The sequence below is a fragment of the Bos mutus genome, chromosome 4 (genome assembly GCF_027580195.1).
Source record: "Bos mutus isolate GX-2022 chromosome 4, NWIPB_WYAK_1.1, whole genome shotgun sequence".
NCBI classification, from domain to species: domain Eukaryota; kingdom Metazoa; phylum Chordata; class Mammalia; order Artiodactyla; family Bovidae; genus Bos; species Bos mutus.
Genome location: NC_091620.1, coordinates 80,295,886 through 80,313,440, shown reverse-complemented (window position 1 = coordinate 80,313,440; position 17,555 = coordinate 80,295,886).

Here is a 17,555-nt window from a genome sequence, read left to right as displayed (position 1 = left end):
GTTTGACAAACTCTGGGAGATGGTGAAGGACAAGGCAAAGACTGAAGGACTGAACAACAACAACAAAAAATTTTACTAATTTATTTACTCTGTCTCAAAAAACCAGTGAGGACAGATGAACTTCCCAAATAGTCTAGATTCTGTGTAAGTTAAATATATGCAATTTCATTTCTTAATTTTAAATAACACCTTAGAATTAGAGAAAAGGAATGTTATCAGAAAGTTTTTCAGAGAGAACTTTTTAAAGACATTGTTTTGTATTGGCCTATAGCTGATTTAAAATGTTGCAATAGTTTTTGGTGAACAGCGGAGGGACTCATCCATATGTATACATGTATACATTCTCCCCTCAAATCCCCTACCAGGAACTTTTTATTAATTAGACCAAAAATAAAGTTTAGATAGATTTTAGTGGGTTCCTTGAGACCAACTCCTATAAGTACATAAAATGCTCAAAAAACCTCCCAAACCTCCAATTGACAATACTATGTGCACCACATATGTGTATATTCAACAGTTTTCTGTAAATGAATTATTCAATGTGCATATCACATGATATTAGTTGATTTTGCTGTTCAGTCTCTCAGTCATGTCCGACTCTGTGACCCCATGAACTGCAGCATGCCAGTCTTCCCTGTCCTCCACTGGTTGGTTGACATATTTAAGAATAGTTCCAAAGAGCCATGTTAGATAACACTAGTGGTAAAGCATTGCAGACTCTGGAGCCAGCGTGTCCAGACTGCCTAAGTTCATATCCAGGATTTATGTAGTCCTTAACTTTTTATAATTTAGCTTTATCTATAAAATAGTTTGTCAATAGTACCTACTTCATAGATTCACTGAGCTTCCCTGGTGGCTCAGACAGTGAACAATCTGGACTGAAGGAGCTAATGTTTGTAAAGAGCTGTAACAGTGCCTGGCACCCAAGAAGGACCGTGTAAGTGTTGTCTATTGTCCTTTCCCCCTTTATCGTTTTTATAGATCTATTTCTCATATCTGGGCAGCTTTTATTTTCTGAAAGGTTAATAAAATTTAGGGGTAAATGTGGAATCTTTACAATATATTTACTAGAAAACAGTATAAATAAACATGTGGTAGTTGCCCTCATGTTCCTTAGAATTTAGTGAGTAAAATGGGAAAAAATAGAACTTATGAATATATGATTAAATTTGAAAGGATTGAAAACCAGTAAACTATGATAAATGATATGAAATAGCAGTGAAGAATCAATGGCAAAACAAATTGATTGCCTCCTGGAGTTAACTAAAACAGCCAAGAAGACTTAATGGAAAGAAACAAAGCATACTTATTTTTAAGTATTTTCATGAAATAAAATTAAATAATATTGCTAAGAGTTTAAAATTTAAACATACATACATACTATCGAACTTAATGCCCATTTAAATCTATTTTCTGTTGCACACACTTGGATATTTATTAAACACATACAATTTAGATCTTGCTTTTTCACTTGTTATTTTTGTTAAATATGCTCTGTCAAGTTCCTATAAAGGTTCATAATTACTTTTTTAATGGCTGCACAACTTCACATCAAATAGCATATTCTCTTATTGTTGTACACATTTGCTATTTTAATATTTAACAATTATAAATCATAAATTGTAGTTTATAAATAAACTAATTCTGTAGATTTTTCTTATTTTGAACTATTATCTTTGGATTAACTAGAATAAGTGAGATTATTGAGTCCAAATGTATGACTTTTTTCTGCTCCAACTTTTCTTTCAAAATTGATCTTATGTTAATGTTTTGTAATTATAAAAATAATCTTTGATCTGTGTGAAAACTTCAAGCAGTACAAAAATATATGAGGTAAAAATCTAAAATTTTTTATCTTCCATGCTGCTGCTGCTAAGTCGCTTCAGTCGTGTCCGACTCTGTGCGACCCCATAGACAGCAGCCCACCAGACTCCACTGTCCCTGGGATTCTCCAGGCAAGAATACTGGAGTGGGTTGCCATTTCCTTCTCCAGTGCAGGAAAGTGAAAAGTGAAAGGGAAGTCGCTCAACCGTGTCCGACTCTTCTCGACCCCATGGACTGCAGGCCACCAGGCTCCTCCGTCCGTGGGATTTTCCAGGCAAGAGTGCTGGAGTGGGGTGCCATTACCTTCTCCATATCTTCCATCAGATCAGATCAGATCAGATCAGATCAGTCGCTCAGTCATGTCCGACTCTTTTCGACCCCATGAATCGCAGCACGCCAGGCCTCCCTGTCCATGACCAACTCCCAGAGTTCACCTAGACTCACGTCCATCGAGTCAGTGATGCTATCCAGCCATCTCATCCTCTGTCGTCCCCTTCTCCTCCTGCCCCCAGTCCCTCCCAGCATCAGAGTCTTTTCCAATGAGTCAACTCTTTGCATGAGGTGGCCAAAGTACTGGAGTTTCAGCTTTAGCATCATTCCTTCCAAAGAAATCCCAGGGCTGATCTCCTTCAGAATGGACTGGTTGGATCTCTTTGCAGTCCAAGGGACTCTCAAGAGTCTTCTCCAACACCACAGTTCAAAAGCATCAATTCTTTGGTGCTCAGCCTTCTTCACAGTCCAACTCGCACATCCATACATGACCACAGGAAAAACCATAGCCTTGCCTAGATGAACCTTTGTTGGCAAAGTAATGTCTCTGCTTTTGAATATGCTATCTAGGTTGGTCATAACTTTCCTTCCAAGGAGAAAGTGTCTTTTAATTTCATCGCTGCAGTCACCATCTGCACTGATTTTGGAGCCCAGAAAAATAAAGTTTGACACTGTTTCCACTGTTTCCCCATCTATTTCCCATGAAGTGGTGGGACTAGATGCCATGATCTTCGTTTTCTGAATGTTGAGCTTTAGGCCAACTTTTTCACTCTCCACTTTCACTTTCATCAAGAGGCTTTTGAGTTCCTTTTCACTTTCTGCCATAAGGGTGGTGTCATCTGCATATCTGAGGTTATTGATATTTCTCCCGGCAATCATGATTACAGCTTGTGTTTCTTCCAGTCCAGTGTTTCTCATGATGTACTCTGCATATAAGTTAAATAAGCAGGGTGACAATATACAGCCTTGACGAACTCCTTTTCCTATTTGGAACCAGTCTGTTATTCCATGTCCAGTTCTAACTGTTTCTTCCTGACTTGCATACAAATTTCTCAAGAGGCAGATCAGGTGGTCTGGTATTCCCATCTCTTTCAGAATTTTCCACAGTTTATTGTGATCCACACAGTCAAAGGCTTTGGCATAGTCAATAAAGCAGAAATAGATGTTTTTCTGGAACTCTGTTGCTTTTTCCATGATCCAGTGGATGTTGGCAATTTGATCTCTGGTTCCTCTGCCTTTTCTAAAACCAGCTTGAACATCAGGAAGTTCACGGTTCACATATTGCTGAAGCCTGGCTTGGAGAATTTTGAGCATTACTTTACTAGCGTGTGAAATTACTTTACTAGCAACTGTGTGGTAGTTTGAGATCATTCTAATTATTAGATGTATATTTTTCCAGACTTTGTCTTAATATTTTGGGATTATACTCCATAGTGTAGACACAAACTGAATATAGTAATCTGCTTTATATTACTTGATGTCTTATGAACATCTGTTTATTACTTTGTCATAATTGAGAATATTTAATGACTGTATAATAAATATTTCCCTGCATGGTTTTGCTTATTTGTGTGTGTGTGTGTGTGAATAATCCACCACTGTTGATCATTCAGGGTGTTTCCAAGTTATTATTACTATGCTCAAAGGATCAAACATATATCATATTTTTTGTGCTTGTCAAAATATTTCTATTTAATAAATTCTTGGATTACTAATAAGGAAAAGTATATATTCACTTGTCAAATGAATTTCCAATCTTCGTTTATGGTGACTTTTGCTGTGTAGTAACTTTTGTTATTATGTTTTATGTAAACAAATATATCTGTTCTTTCCTTTATGGTTTTTGTTCAAAGCTTCTTTTTTTCTAAACTTAGACCCTCCCTACACCAAGATGATGAAAATAGTCTCTTAAATGTTTCTTAAATTTTTATGGTTCTATACTTTAAATTTACACCTTTAATTAAACTGGAGCCTGTGAGTGTGTTTTTATAATATGGGGGGGGGTATATAACTTGTTTGAATAACTTGTTACTAGTTTTAAATTTGAATTTTATCATTTATGAAGTTATTGCCAGAATTTCTTTTATGTTTGTTCATGCATGTGTTTATTCTTATTCCTTCCTACAACAAACAGAGCTTGTTTTTTTTTTTTAACTGATAGGATGATCCACTGAACTATAGTTGTAAAGTTGTCCTATTTTCTTGTTTTTCAAATAAATTAATTGAGTCACACCCTTACAGTGGAATCATAATTACGGAGAATTATAATAATTAATTTGGAAGAAAACGTAAATCTTTACTGGTTGAGTTTCTCTATCCAGGAGCAACCCACACCTAATTGCTCATGTGTTCTTTTCTTTTGTGATTGAACTTTTCTTTCTTTTGGCCCTTTATACTTAGTTTTTTAGTTCTTTGGTTGAGAGCAATAAAACTACTCTAACAAACCATTTCAAGTCAACTGAACCTTTATAGGGTAAAAACAAACAAAGAAAAATAATGGATTCAGACAAAGCAGATGGCCAGCTGGGGACCCACACAGTAGCATGTAATGGGCATCTCGAGATCCTCACAATAGAATGAGGAGTCTGCTTACAGAAAAGGAGGAAGAGACAGTGGGTAGCCAAAAGCCAAAGTAGACTCTATTTTAAGCTTATTATCATTATTACTAGAGTGAATAGAATAACAGTTTTAATTTGATGACTAGTTGATTATTTCTGGTATTAAATTATTTTTTAATCTTGCTTTAAGAAAATTTTCTATATTTTCAGTAATTTGAATATTTTTCATTTTTATTGAATTCTCTAAGCATTCAAAATATATAATGATTACTTTCTCTATTCCATTTGAAAAATTATTATTATATCTTTTCTTATGTTATTATGATATAGAGAATAATCCAACATGGTGATATATGTCATGCTTTTCTTTTTCCTAATTCTATTAGAAATAACTCTAGTAGTTCACTATTGAATAAGATATTAAAATTTTTAATGTATACTTTTTGCCAAGTTAAGAAAGTTTCTTTCATTCACTAGAATAGGATTATAATTTTTTATATGGATTGAATATTAAATTTTTTGAATACTATTTGGGATATGTTGAAATGTAGTTTTTCTCTATTATTTTTGAGATTAAATATTGCCAGATTTGATTTTGTTGAATCAGCCATGCACTTCTGAAATAAAGCCTTCTCTGTCATGTGCATTATTTTAATAAAAACAGGCCTTGTTCATATTTTATTGGTATAACTGCATCAACCATTGGAAGCAAGCTTTATTAATAATTTGATCACAACTATCTTTGATAGTTCAAATTTCTTTTCTCTTCAAATATAAACCAAGAATAAGCTTTTGGCACTTTGCAACTTTTTATTCTATTTCAGAATTTCTCAACTTTGGCACTCTTGACATTTTGGGCTAATAATTTGTTGCTGTAAGACAGTCCTGTATACTGTAGGATGTTTAACAGTATTTTGACCTATGCCTTTTCCTACTGGAATATGACCATCCTCAAGAAAAAGAAATACAAAAAGGCAAAATGGTTGTCTGAGGAGGCCTTACAAATAGCTAAGAAAAGAAAGGAAGCTAAAGGCAAAGGAGAAAAGGAAAGATATACCCATCTGAATGTAGAGTTTCAAAGAATAACAAGGAGAGATAAGAAAGCCTTCCTCAGTGATCAATGCAAAGAAATACAGGAAAAGAATAAAATGGGAAAGACTAGACATCTCTTCAAGAAAATGACAGATACCAAGGGAAATTTTCATGTAAAGATGGGCACAATAAAAGACAGAAATGGTATGGACCTAAGAGAAGCAGAAGATATTAAAAAGAGGTGGCAACAATACACAGAAGAACAATACAAAAAAGATCTTCATGACCCAGATAAACATGATGGTGTGATCACTCACCTATAGGCAGACATCCTGGAATGTGAAGTTAAGTGGGCCTTAGGAAGCATCACTACGAACAAAGCTAGTGGAGGTGATGGAATTCCAGTGGAGCTATTTCGAATCCTAAAAGATGATGCGGTGAAAGTGCTGCACTCAAAATTCCAGCAAATTTGGAAAACTCAGCGGTGGCCACAGGACTGGAAAAAGTTTTCATTCCAATCCCGAAGAAAGGCAATGCCAAAGAATATTCAAACTACCACACAATTGCTCTCATCTCACACGCTAGTAAAGTAATGCTCAAATTCTCCAACAAAGCTTCAACACTAAGTGAACCATGAATTTCCAAATGTTTAAGCTGGATTTAGAAAAGGTAGAGGGATCAAAGATCAAATTGTCAACATTTGTTGGATCATTGAAAAAGCAAGAGAGTTCCAGAAAAACATCTACTTCTGCTTTATTGACTATGCCAAAGCCTTTGACTATGTGGATCACAATAAACTGTGGAAAATTCTGAAAGAGATGGGGAATACCAGACCACCTGATCTGCTTCCTGAGAAATCTGTATGCAGGTCAAGAAGCAACAGTTAGACTGGACATGGAACAACAGACTGGTTCCAAATAGGAAAAGGAGTAAGTCAAGGCTATATATTGTCATCCTGCTTATTTAACTTATATTCAGAGTACATCATGTGAAATGCTGGACTGGATGAAGTACAAGTTGGAATCAAGATTGCTGGGAGAAATACCAATAACCTCAGATATGCAGATAACACCACACTTATGGCAGAAAGTGAAGAAGAACTAAAGAGCCTCTTGATGAAAGTGAAAGAGGAGAGTGAAAAGTTGCCTTAAAACTCCATTCAAAACATGAAGATCATGGCATCTGGTCCCATCACTTAATGGCAAACAGATGGGAAACAATGGAAACAGTGACAGACTATTTTCTTGGGCTCCAATATCACTGCAGATGGTGACTGCAGCCATGAAATCAAAAGACACTTGCTTCTTGGAAGAAAAGGTATGACCAACTTAGACAGCATATTAAAAAGCAGAGACATTACATAGCCAACAAAGGTCCGTCTAGGCAAAGCTATGCTTTTTCCAGTAGCTATGTATGGATGTGGGCGCTGGTCTACAAAGAAAGCTGAGCACAGAAGAATTGATGTTTTTGAACTGTGGTGTTGGAGAAGACTCGTGAGAGTCCCCTGGACTGCAAGGAGATCCAACCAGTCCATCCTAAAGGAAAGAAGTCCTGAATGTACATTGGAAGGACTAATGCTGAAGCTGAAACTCCAATACTTTGGCTAACTGATGAGAAAAGCTGACTCATTTGAAAAGACCCTGATCCTGGGAAGACTGAAGGCAGGAGAAGAAGGGGATGACAGAGGATGAGATGGTTGGATGGCATCACCAACTCGATAGACATGAGTATGGACAAACTCCAGGAGTTGGTGATGGACAGGAAAGCTTGTGCTGTAGTCCATGGGGCTGCAAAGAGTTGGACATGACTGAGTGACTGAAGTGAACTGACCTATTCCTCCTAGAGGCCAATAGAATACTCTCCTTACACCAGTCCCTTTCCCAGTTGTGACAATCAAAAATGTCGCCCAAAATGATGAATGTCTCCTCGCAAAAAAAAACTGCTCCCTGGTTGAAATCCACCGGTGTATGCTTTGGAAAATTTTAATGTTTGTGAAACTTCTCTGTGAATCATTTGAATTTGGTACCTCATGTGGAGTTGTATGGAGTTTGGAGGAAGCTGCTTAGTTTTTTAAAATATTATCTTTCCAGTTGGGTAGTTAATGTCACAGTTTAACCAAGTCCTGTGATGTCTCCCATAGATGTCTCTCCTATGATTCTTTCTTCTGCATGCTCTTCTTTCTCATCTACATGTTTTTCTTGAGCAAGTACATCATTCCCTATGGTGTCACACCATGCTTGTTTTACTGCTGCTGCTGCTAAGTCACTTCAGTCGTGTCCGACTCTGTGCGACCCCATAGATGGCAGCCCACCAGGCTCCCTCGTCCCTGGGATTCTCTAGGCAAAAACACTGGAGTAGGTTGCCATTTCCTTCTCCAGTGCATGAAAGTGAAAAGTGAAAGTGAAGTCCCTCAGTTGTGTCTGATTCTTAGCGACCCCATGGACTGCAGCCCACCAGGCTCCTCCGTCCATGGGATTTTCCAGGCAAGAATACTGGAATGGCGTGCCATTGCCTTCTCCAGCCTGTTTTACTAATGAACTCCAATCTTTTTCTCCTCTCTAGAGTTTCTAGAGCTCCAGATTAACATATCTATCTATGCTTTCTGCATCCATGTCTGGATATCCCACTGGTACCTGACACACCACACATCTACAATAACATTTACTGTTGTAGTTATCTCTTCCTAAGTCCCATCCTCTGTCAGCTGCAGTGCTGCATATACTCCATCACACACAACACAGATTCTGCCTCCCCTTTTTTAAAATTCACTTTGAATTAGCCCAAGTTCTGCAGATTCTACACTCAAATATTTACTTATATCTTTTATATCAGATACCTACTATTTCTACCTGAAATATTTGTATTTTACCAATGAAAAAGAAATTTTAACTATGAATTTTAAATGCTAGAATACACATTTATTTGTTGAATATTTTCCAACTACTAACAACATCAATGTTATAGTAGCAAGAAGGGAAGGGCTAAAACTCATAGAGTTACTAAAGACTTAGTAAATTATGGAACGTATTAACTCAGAGAATTTTCTGTATAAAAGAGCTGCAAGTCTCTACACTTGACTTGTCCAAAGTTTGCTTTAGTTACTTAGTAGATATAAGGGGATAATTATAATTTTTTTCAGAAGCTTTAAAACTAGAATGCATATGTGTAACTTACGGCTGAAAAGGTGTTTAAACATGAAATGATGTATCTAACTAGGCAAATGTAGTAGAGACACTAGTGAAGTTCTATTTTTGTTGTTGAGTTGCTAAGTTGTGTCAAGCTGTTTCGACCCCATGAACTGTAGCCTGCCAGGCTCCTCTGTCCATTGTATTTCCCACATAAGACTATTGGAGTGTGTTGCCATTTCCTTCTCCAGGGGATCTTCCCAACCCAGGGGTAGATCCTGGGTCTCTCATGTCTCCTGCATTGGCAGGTGGGTTCTTTACCACTAGCAGTACCTGGGAAGCTCAGGGTCTTCTATGTACTAAGTCACTTCAGTCATGTCTGACTCTTTGTGACCCTTTGGACTACAGCCTGCCAGGCTCCTCTGTCCATGGGATTCTCCAGACAAGTACACTAGAGCGGGTTGCCATGACTTCCTTCAGGGGATCTCCCCAACAAAGGGACTGAATCTGTGTCTCTTATGTTCTTTACCACTAGCAGCACCTGGGTGTTCTATACTGAGGTTCAAAAAGTGAACTATAACTTACAGTTTATTGCTAAAACAAGCAACATGGAGCAACCAAAAGGAAAGAACAAACAGAAAACATGAACACTCTAAAGGCCCTTTGTGAATGTTTTGGGACTATAACTCTATGCTAATTTAAAAATGGTCACAAACTTACATCATCAATTATATGGGTAGTAAATACTATTATTAAGACTAAAAATAATTCAAACTGTTACACAACACTCAGTTAACTACTATTTACATTAAAAAAGATGAAAGTAGCTGTGACTTACCAATGCTTAGCAGATCATGTAGATCACCAGGAGTGGGACCTGAATTTGGCCCTGTGTTCTCATGGAGTTGACACTAAGGGATCCAGAGCCTAAGCAGAAGCACACAAATCAATACAACAGGTAGTACAGGAACAATTACAAATGAGGATGCTGGGATAGCAGGGAAACACAACAGCCAGATTCTTTGTGAGATACAAGCAACTTACCATTTGTCTAAAGGCAGTAATAGCATCAGTTACTGTGCTAGGGCTTAGGGTCTAGGCACATGTTTTGGAATGCCAAGGTTCCAAGCAGGAGCTTCTGCACAGGTAAATAAATATGCAGTGACTCAGTTATTAGAATAGAGATTCAAGTGAGAATAAGGTAAAAGCTGAGTTATCTGAACATAGCTGTGGGTGATTGCAGGGGTGACTTCTGTTTAGTCTGGTAGTTAGCTAGAGCTCCAAGTATCCCTCTAGGATGTAAGGAAGTACTGAGCCTGCCGGTGGTTTGCAAGGAATTCCAGCTGCATAGAGATTACTGCTTCAGCCTTGAGAATTTTACTTGACTGTGAATTCAATATAAGCTAATTTTGGATACCTAGGAATATAATGTAGTTGTCATATAAGAATATAGCATCATAATAAGAGTGGTCTAAAAAGTTCTGTATTGTGCTTAGTTCTGGATGTAAAGTTTTATGAGGGCTAGTGACATACAATTTAGGAACAAATTTAATTGCTTTTAAGGTACCAGGTATGTATTGTAAAGAAGTTAAGTGGACCTAGAACTGAAAGAAAGAAGAAAGGAAGGCAGGAAGGGAGAAAAGGAGGAAGGAGAAAAAAAGGTGGAGAGGAACAAAGAGAAAGAGGGAGCAAGATGTTAAATGGCAACTGCCGTTTGGCCACCCTCAGGAAATTAGAACAGGCAAAGCATATGGTGAGCTGGGTGGTGCATGACCCGTCAAGGGGCTACCACTCCAGGGGTCTTTGATCTTGGGATCTTCAAGTATTTACCAAACTGTGAGATATATTTATTAGTGTCTGTTATCTTCTGATTTTTAATCTCGGCAGCTAATTTTTTTTAGCTATGTAATGGGCCAAGAAAAATATTCTGCACACACGGGACTGTTCCTCAGGGTAGGCTCTGTTCCTCAGGGTAGCCTCTGTTCCTCAGGGTAGCCTGTTCCTCAGGGTAGCCTCTGTTCCTCAGGGTAGCCTGTTCCTCAGGGTAGCCTCTGTTCCTCAGGGTAGCCTGTTCCTCAGGGTAGCCTCTGTTCCTCAGGGTAGCCTCTGTTCCTCAGGGTAGCCTATTCCTCAGGGTAGCCTTGTTCCTCAGGGTAGCCTCTATTCCTCAGGGTAGCCTCTGTTCCTCAGGGTGGCCTCTGTTCCTCAGGGTAGCCTCTGTTCCTCAGGGTGGCCTCTGTTCCTCAGGGTAGCCTGTTCCTCAGGGTAGCCTGTTCCTCAGGGTGGCCTCTGTTCCTCAGGGTAGCCTGTTCCTCAGGGTGACCTCTGTTCCTCAGGGTAGCCTGTTCCTCAGGGTGGCCTCTGTTCCTCAGGGTAGCCTGTTCCTCAGGGTGACCTCTGTTCCTCAGGGTAGCCTGTTCCTCAGGGTAGCCTCTGTTCCTCAGGGTAGCCTCTGTTCCTCAGGGTAGCCTGTTCCTCAGGGTGGCCTCTGTTCCTCAGGGTAGCCTCTGTTCCTCAGGGTAGCCTCTAGAAGAATGCAAGTTGTGACTTTTCTCCCCACAAAGGACAAACACCATAATGTTTAGTCCAGACAAGTCATGAGACATACTTCAAATATGTCTAAGACTACTGTGTGGAAAATGTAATGGTTATTTGAAAAACAGGACTAGGACTAATGAGGCAGCTTTTCATACAATGTAATAAAAGACTTTCTAATGATTAGAGCTGTTCTGGCACAGAAACGTCAGAGCATCTTCTTGTTTAAGGCATGCTGCACCTGGTGGATAAATATTTATTGAAGGAATAAATAAACCATTGAATTGCATTGGGATATAAGATTTGGACGCCTCTCTAGGACATAGGAAGACATCCTATGTATTGACAATACATATATCTTTAAGTTGGTTGATGATAGTACTGTCTCAGGAATGTAAAAAATTTGAGACTTCTTTGGATATGTATTTTCCATTATTACCCTTTATTTAACGTGGCAAACAGATTTACTACTTCCAAACATATGTCTTATATTGATATAAATTTTAAGAAAAATATTATTTTTTTGCTTTGTTTTTATCATTTAATTATGAATTTGCTCCTTGATCTTTTAAAGATGGCTCACAAAGGAGAAGCATCATGAACTGTGTGGAAATTATAAGATTTGAAAGGTGATGGAAATGGGTTAAAATTGTGAGTCCTCTTAATGTGATTTAACTAATTTCTATGAGTCTTAGCTTTCTCATCTACAAAATATTTAGTTTGCTTTTGCAAACTATGTTTAATTTTAACATCTGTAATAGAATACCAGTATTTACTACAGAGTTGAAGGAATCATGGGAGCTAAACCATGTCAAATGACTGATATGTATTTGCCTACAGTTTGCAATACACATTTACAACTAATCCAAATTCATGTGCAAATACTATATTTCCCAATGGGTAATGCGAGAACCTGTGCTGAGTGCTGAGCTTAGTTGCTCAGTCATGTCCGACTCTTTGTGACCCCATGGACTGTAGCTCACCAGGCTCCTCTGTCCATGGGGATTCTCCAGGCAGGATTACTGGAGTGGGGATTACTGGAGCCTTCCTCCAGGGGATCTTCCCAACCCAGGAATCGAATCAGGGTCTCCTCCACTGCAGGCACATTCTTTACCAGCTGAGTTATCAGGGAAGCCCCAGTGCAAGTACCTATAACAGAATATTCCCTTCCCTTAAGCCATAGCTATCATTCATTTCACCTATCCACAAGCTATAATCACCAAATATGTTGTTGTCATTATTTTGAACAAACTGTTATCTATTAGATCAATTAGGAATAGAAGAATAAGGTATTTTACCTTCGCTTATCCTTCTCTCATACTCTTCCTTTCTTCATGTAGATTTGAGTTTCTGATCTGTATAATTTGCCTTCTTTTTGAAGAACTTCTTTTAATATTTCTTGCAAGGCAAATCCAGAGGCAGCAGTCTCTGAATTTTGGTTTGTTTGAGAAAGTATTTCTGCTTCACTTTTTTCTAAATATAAAAATGCAATGTTTTCAAAGACTTTATTTTTTAGCAGTTACAGGTTCAAAGCAAAACTGAGGTGAAGATACAGACATTTCCCAAATACTCTCTGTTCACACATGCATAACCTCCCCCACCGTCAACATCTCCTGCTAGAGTGGTATGCTTGTTATAGTGGTGAACCAACACAGACACATCATAATCACCAAAGTACTCTCCTTTCCTTTGAAGGATAATTTTGTTGGATTCAGAATTTTAGGGTGGCATTTTTTCCCTCTCTTAACACCTCAAATATTCCATTCCATTTCTTATCTTACTTGCACAGTTTCTGAAGAGAAGTCCAGTGCAATTCTTATCTCTCTTTCTCTGTAGATAATGCAGTTTTCTCCTCTTTGGGCTTCTATCAAGTCTTACTCTTTGTCTTTGATTTTTAAAATTTGAATATGATGAGCTCAGGTATAGAATTTCTAGCATTCTTCCTGCGTGGTGTTTCTTGAGCTTCCCCTATATCTGTGATTAGGTGACATCATTAATTTTGGAAAATTCTCAGCCATTTATTTTTTCAAAATTTTCTTCTACTTTTTCTTTCTTCTTCTTTTGGTATTCCCATTATACACATGTTACAATTTTTATAATCATTCATCAATTGTTGGATAGTCTGTTTCATCATTTTCTTTTTTTTTTCTTTTTGTTTTTCAAATTCTGATTCTTTTTCTTTAATAATGACCTTGTTTGCAAGTGATTTTCCAGAAGATGGATGTTAACTTAATTGGGGAATTGTATACCCAAAAGGCAAATTCAAATCACAAGTAAAACGCACAAGCACCTAAATAAATAACTCAAACAAAACCAGTGGAAATTATCTTTGGGAAAGACTTACTGGGAGTTGAAGAAGCAATGTTGATCTATGACAGCTGCTTAGCTGAGAGGTTCTGATGAGGGTCTCTCATGAAGTTGCAGGAAAGATGACTGCTGGGGCCACAATCTTTGAAGCCTTGCCTGGGGCTAGCTTTTTTTTTCTTTATCTTTTTTTATATGTCATTTTCCGAGGTTTCTGTTGACATATCTTTAAACACTGATTCTTTCCACAGCTATGTACAATCTTCTGATGAGATTGCCACCAAAGACATTCTTTTTCCTGTTCATCTTGTGATCACTACTATTTCCTTTTGAGTTTTTCTTAGAAGTTTTATCTCTTGGCTTACAGTACCTATTTGGTCCTGCATGTTGTCTGCTTTTTCCAGCCCCTGGAATATTAATCATCGTTACTTAAAATTCCTAGTGTGATAATTTAAAAATCTCCATTATATCTGGCTTTGGTTCTGACACTTACTTTGCTTCTCAGAGTGTATTTTTATCTTTACCAGGCCTTGTGATTTTCTTGTTGAAAGCTAGACATGACTATCAGGCAAAAGAAATGAGGTAGCGTGACTTTTAGTATGAGATTTTATATCTTTCTGTCCAGGGCTTAGGTTGTGTGTATGCTTGCTGTATCCATAGTTTCAGAGACTAACATTTCATTTACTGTCTATGTTTCTGCCTCTCCTGTGATTCTGAGTTTTCCTAGAGACTTCTTAATAGTGTCTGAGGTTTCAACTTCTTTTAGTTGTGTTCTTGCTATTATACAGGAACCCTGTTGATATGGTGGTAAGGTGTAGGGGAAGAAAAGTTATCTCTAGTACCATAATTAAGTCTCTCTTTTTTTTTAAAGTGAGTCTCAGTTGGGTATTTCCCTTCTTTAATGTCAAAGGCTAGATGAGGCTTGAGTTGGGTATTTTCCTCCAGGTGGGTAGCCTCTGATAGAACCTCAATCAATTAGACTTTGGTAAATAGTTTCCTTGGGGCCAGGAGCAGAGAACTCTGAAAATATATTAGAAAGATTACTTTTTCCTGCCCCCTGCTGCAAACATGAAGTACTTTTTCTCAAATCTTCACAGAATTTGATAAGGCAACTGGGAGTAAAAATCATGAAAGCGTGCCCCTCTCCCACCAAGAATGTGCCACCTCTGATTTTTTTTTTAATGAAGACTAGTTTCTATTTATTTATTTTAGTTAGTATTATTATTATCATTTTTTTTGCTGTGCTGGGTCTTTGTTGCTACATGTGGGCTATCTCTAGTTGAGGCGAGCGGGGCTTACTCTGTTGTAGTGCACGGGCTTCTCGTTTTGGTGGCTTCTTTAGTTGAAGAGCACAAAACTAGGCATGCAGGCTTCAGTGATTGTGGCTCATGGGCTCTAGAATGCAGGTTCAGTATTTGGTGGTGCCCGGACTTAGTTGTTCCAAGACCTGTGTGTTCTTCCTGGATCAGGGATGGAACCAGTGTCCTCTGCAGTGCAAGGTGGACTCTTAACCACTGGACCACCAGGGAAGCCCCCAACTCTGAGTTTTTAAATCTCACTGTGTCTCCAGCAATTCATTAATCATAGCTTAGAGTCTTCCTATTGATACTAGCTCCATTACAGATTCTGCTCCAGTGAGTCTGCTTCAGGTTAAGTAGTGATTCTCTGTATCTGCCTGTCTGTCTTTCTAGTGGTCAGAGTAACAGAGCTACAGCCTCAGTTCTCTGATGTATCTAAGATTTCTTGATTTTCAGTTCGTTTAGCATTTCTCATGCCTGGATGTGAATTATGACTACCAAGCTGTTGCCATGGTGGATCAGAAATCAAAATTCAACTGGCTCATATTAAATACTCAGCAAGCATTGTATCTCTTATCTATTTTATATTTTTCTTTTTACCTTTACCATATATATAATTATTTTGTTGTTGAGGGTCTACCATTTTGTTTCTTTAAATAAAATTATTCTATCTTGCATAACTTTCTAAAATATAAAATTAGAAAAGTCATAATTAGGTGCATTTTTGCCTCACATGTATTAAAATGTGCACTTTGGCACTGCTATATTTAAAATGGATAATCAACAAGGACCTACTATATAGCACATAAACCTCTGATCAGTGTTATGTGGCAGCCTGGATGGGAGGGGAATTTTGGGGGGAATAGATACATGTATATATATGGCTGAATCCCTTTGCTCTTTACCTGAAATTACTGCAACATTGTTAATCAGCTATATTCCAATACAAAATAAAAAGGTTTCTTTAAAAATGTGTACTTTGTTATTAAAATAATAAAGTGAAAATAGATGTGCAGGTTGTTTGTGTGGGAATTGTTGGTCTTCACTGTGTAGTAAAGTGTCTCATTATTTGAATAACACTATTAGCATAATCAGTGTCTGTATAATGTAAGTCAGAAGCTAGAATGCAGTATACAAAAGCTACTATTTCATGATGGAAAATTCCTTGGTGGAAAAGGAACAGCATTGCAGCCCAAAACACAGGTTTATACTCAGACTCATTCCCCCTCACCAAACACACAAATAACTGGAGGAGTGCAAGAGAATTATTTTTGTTTTGCTCATACTTCCTGTTTATTTTTCAGGAGTCAGCTCTCTATAATTTGTGATGTAACTTTACCTTTCATCTTGGAGTTGTGTTTTCTAATTTTCTTATATTATCAAAGTCTACTTTCTCAGTTCAGTGTAAAGAGGAAAAAAAATCCTTAAATCGCACTTGGTGAGAAGCAGCAGGTGCTCCATTCTTTGCTAAACCTATTCTTCTCTTGAGGGGTAGCATATTCTGTCTCGGATCTCATGATGTCTCATTTCTGCCTAATCAATAAACATGGCTTCTATTGATGTGTGTGTTCCAATAAAACCAGATCATAGTGTGCACACTCAGGAATGCCATCATATGTCAAGTATCCTTAGCACAGAATCATGCCTGGAGTGATAGCTCTACTAAGCTGACACGCTAACTGTCTTCACCATCAAACCTTTCTTCTCATTTTGCAAGCATCCATTTCAGTAATAGAAGCCTGCCACGTTTAAGTATCTTATCTGACCTCTTACTGTTCATTGAAATGGTGTGAACTTGTTTCCTAAAAAACCTATGCTGGTCTCATTCATACTGGTATGGTAAAAATTGCTCTCTCTTGAAATTCCATACACATCCTAAAAATAAATTGTCCTCCTTCTTATTTTGGGACTGTCAGTTATGTTTAAAGAATGTAGTAGGAAAGCAGGCTGTGCTAATCCAAAGTACCCTGCCTGGTGGAAAGTCTCCTGAGGCATCTGTTCTAAAACCAAGAAAACGTTTGAAGGCTTTACATCTGAGTTTTTAGACAGCTGTGCTAATTTAACTAAAGGAGTTACAGGAGGGGATGGAGGGGAAAAGTCTGTAAAGTGTTTGGTTGACATTTGAAAAAGAAATTGGATATTTTCTCCATAGCTTCATAGCAGTGTATGACATAAATTGTGATACTGTTCCCAGATTCATAGGGATAGATATAAGAATTGTAAAGCATATTTCTAGATTTTTTCAGGAGCAAATGCATCCAAATACACATATTAATTTGTATATTTAGGTGTACATATGTATATACTGGTGTGAACAACATAAAGTTATTCAATAATAGTTATTCATGCATGTGCTACACACACATGCTAAATGTAGCCACTTCATATATTTTGATTGAGAATTCATCTTGAAAAATAAAGGTTAGGGGTAAGTTAACATTTAACTAAGTAAATAAAACCAAAAGTTTTATTTACTTTAAACCAAAAGTTTATTTACTGAGTTTTCAAAATTAAAATATTTCATTAAAAAGTGAATAATTCAGATAGTTATTACATAGATGGATATAAAAATGTCTTTTTATGATCACAAAATTGGTATATAAATAAAC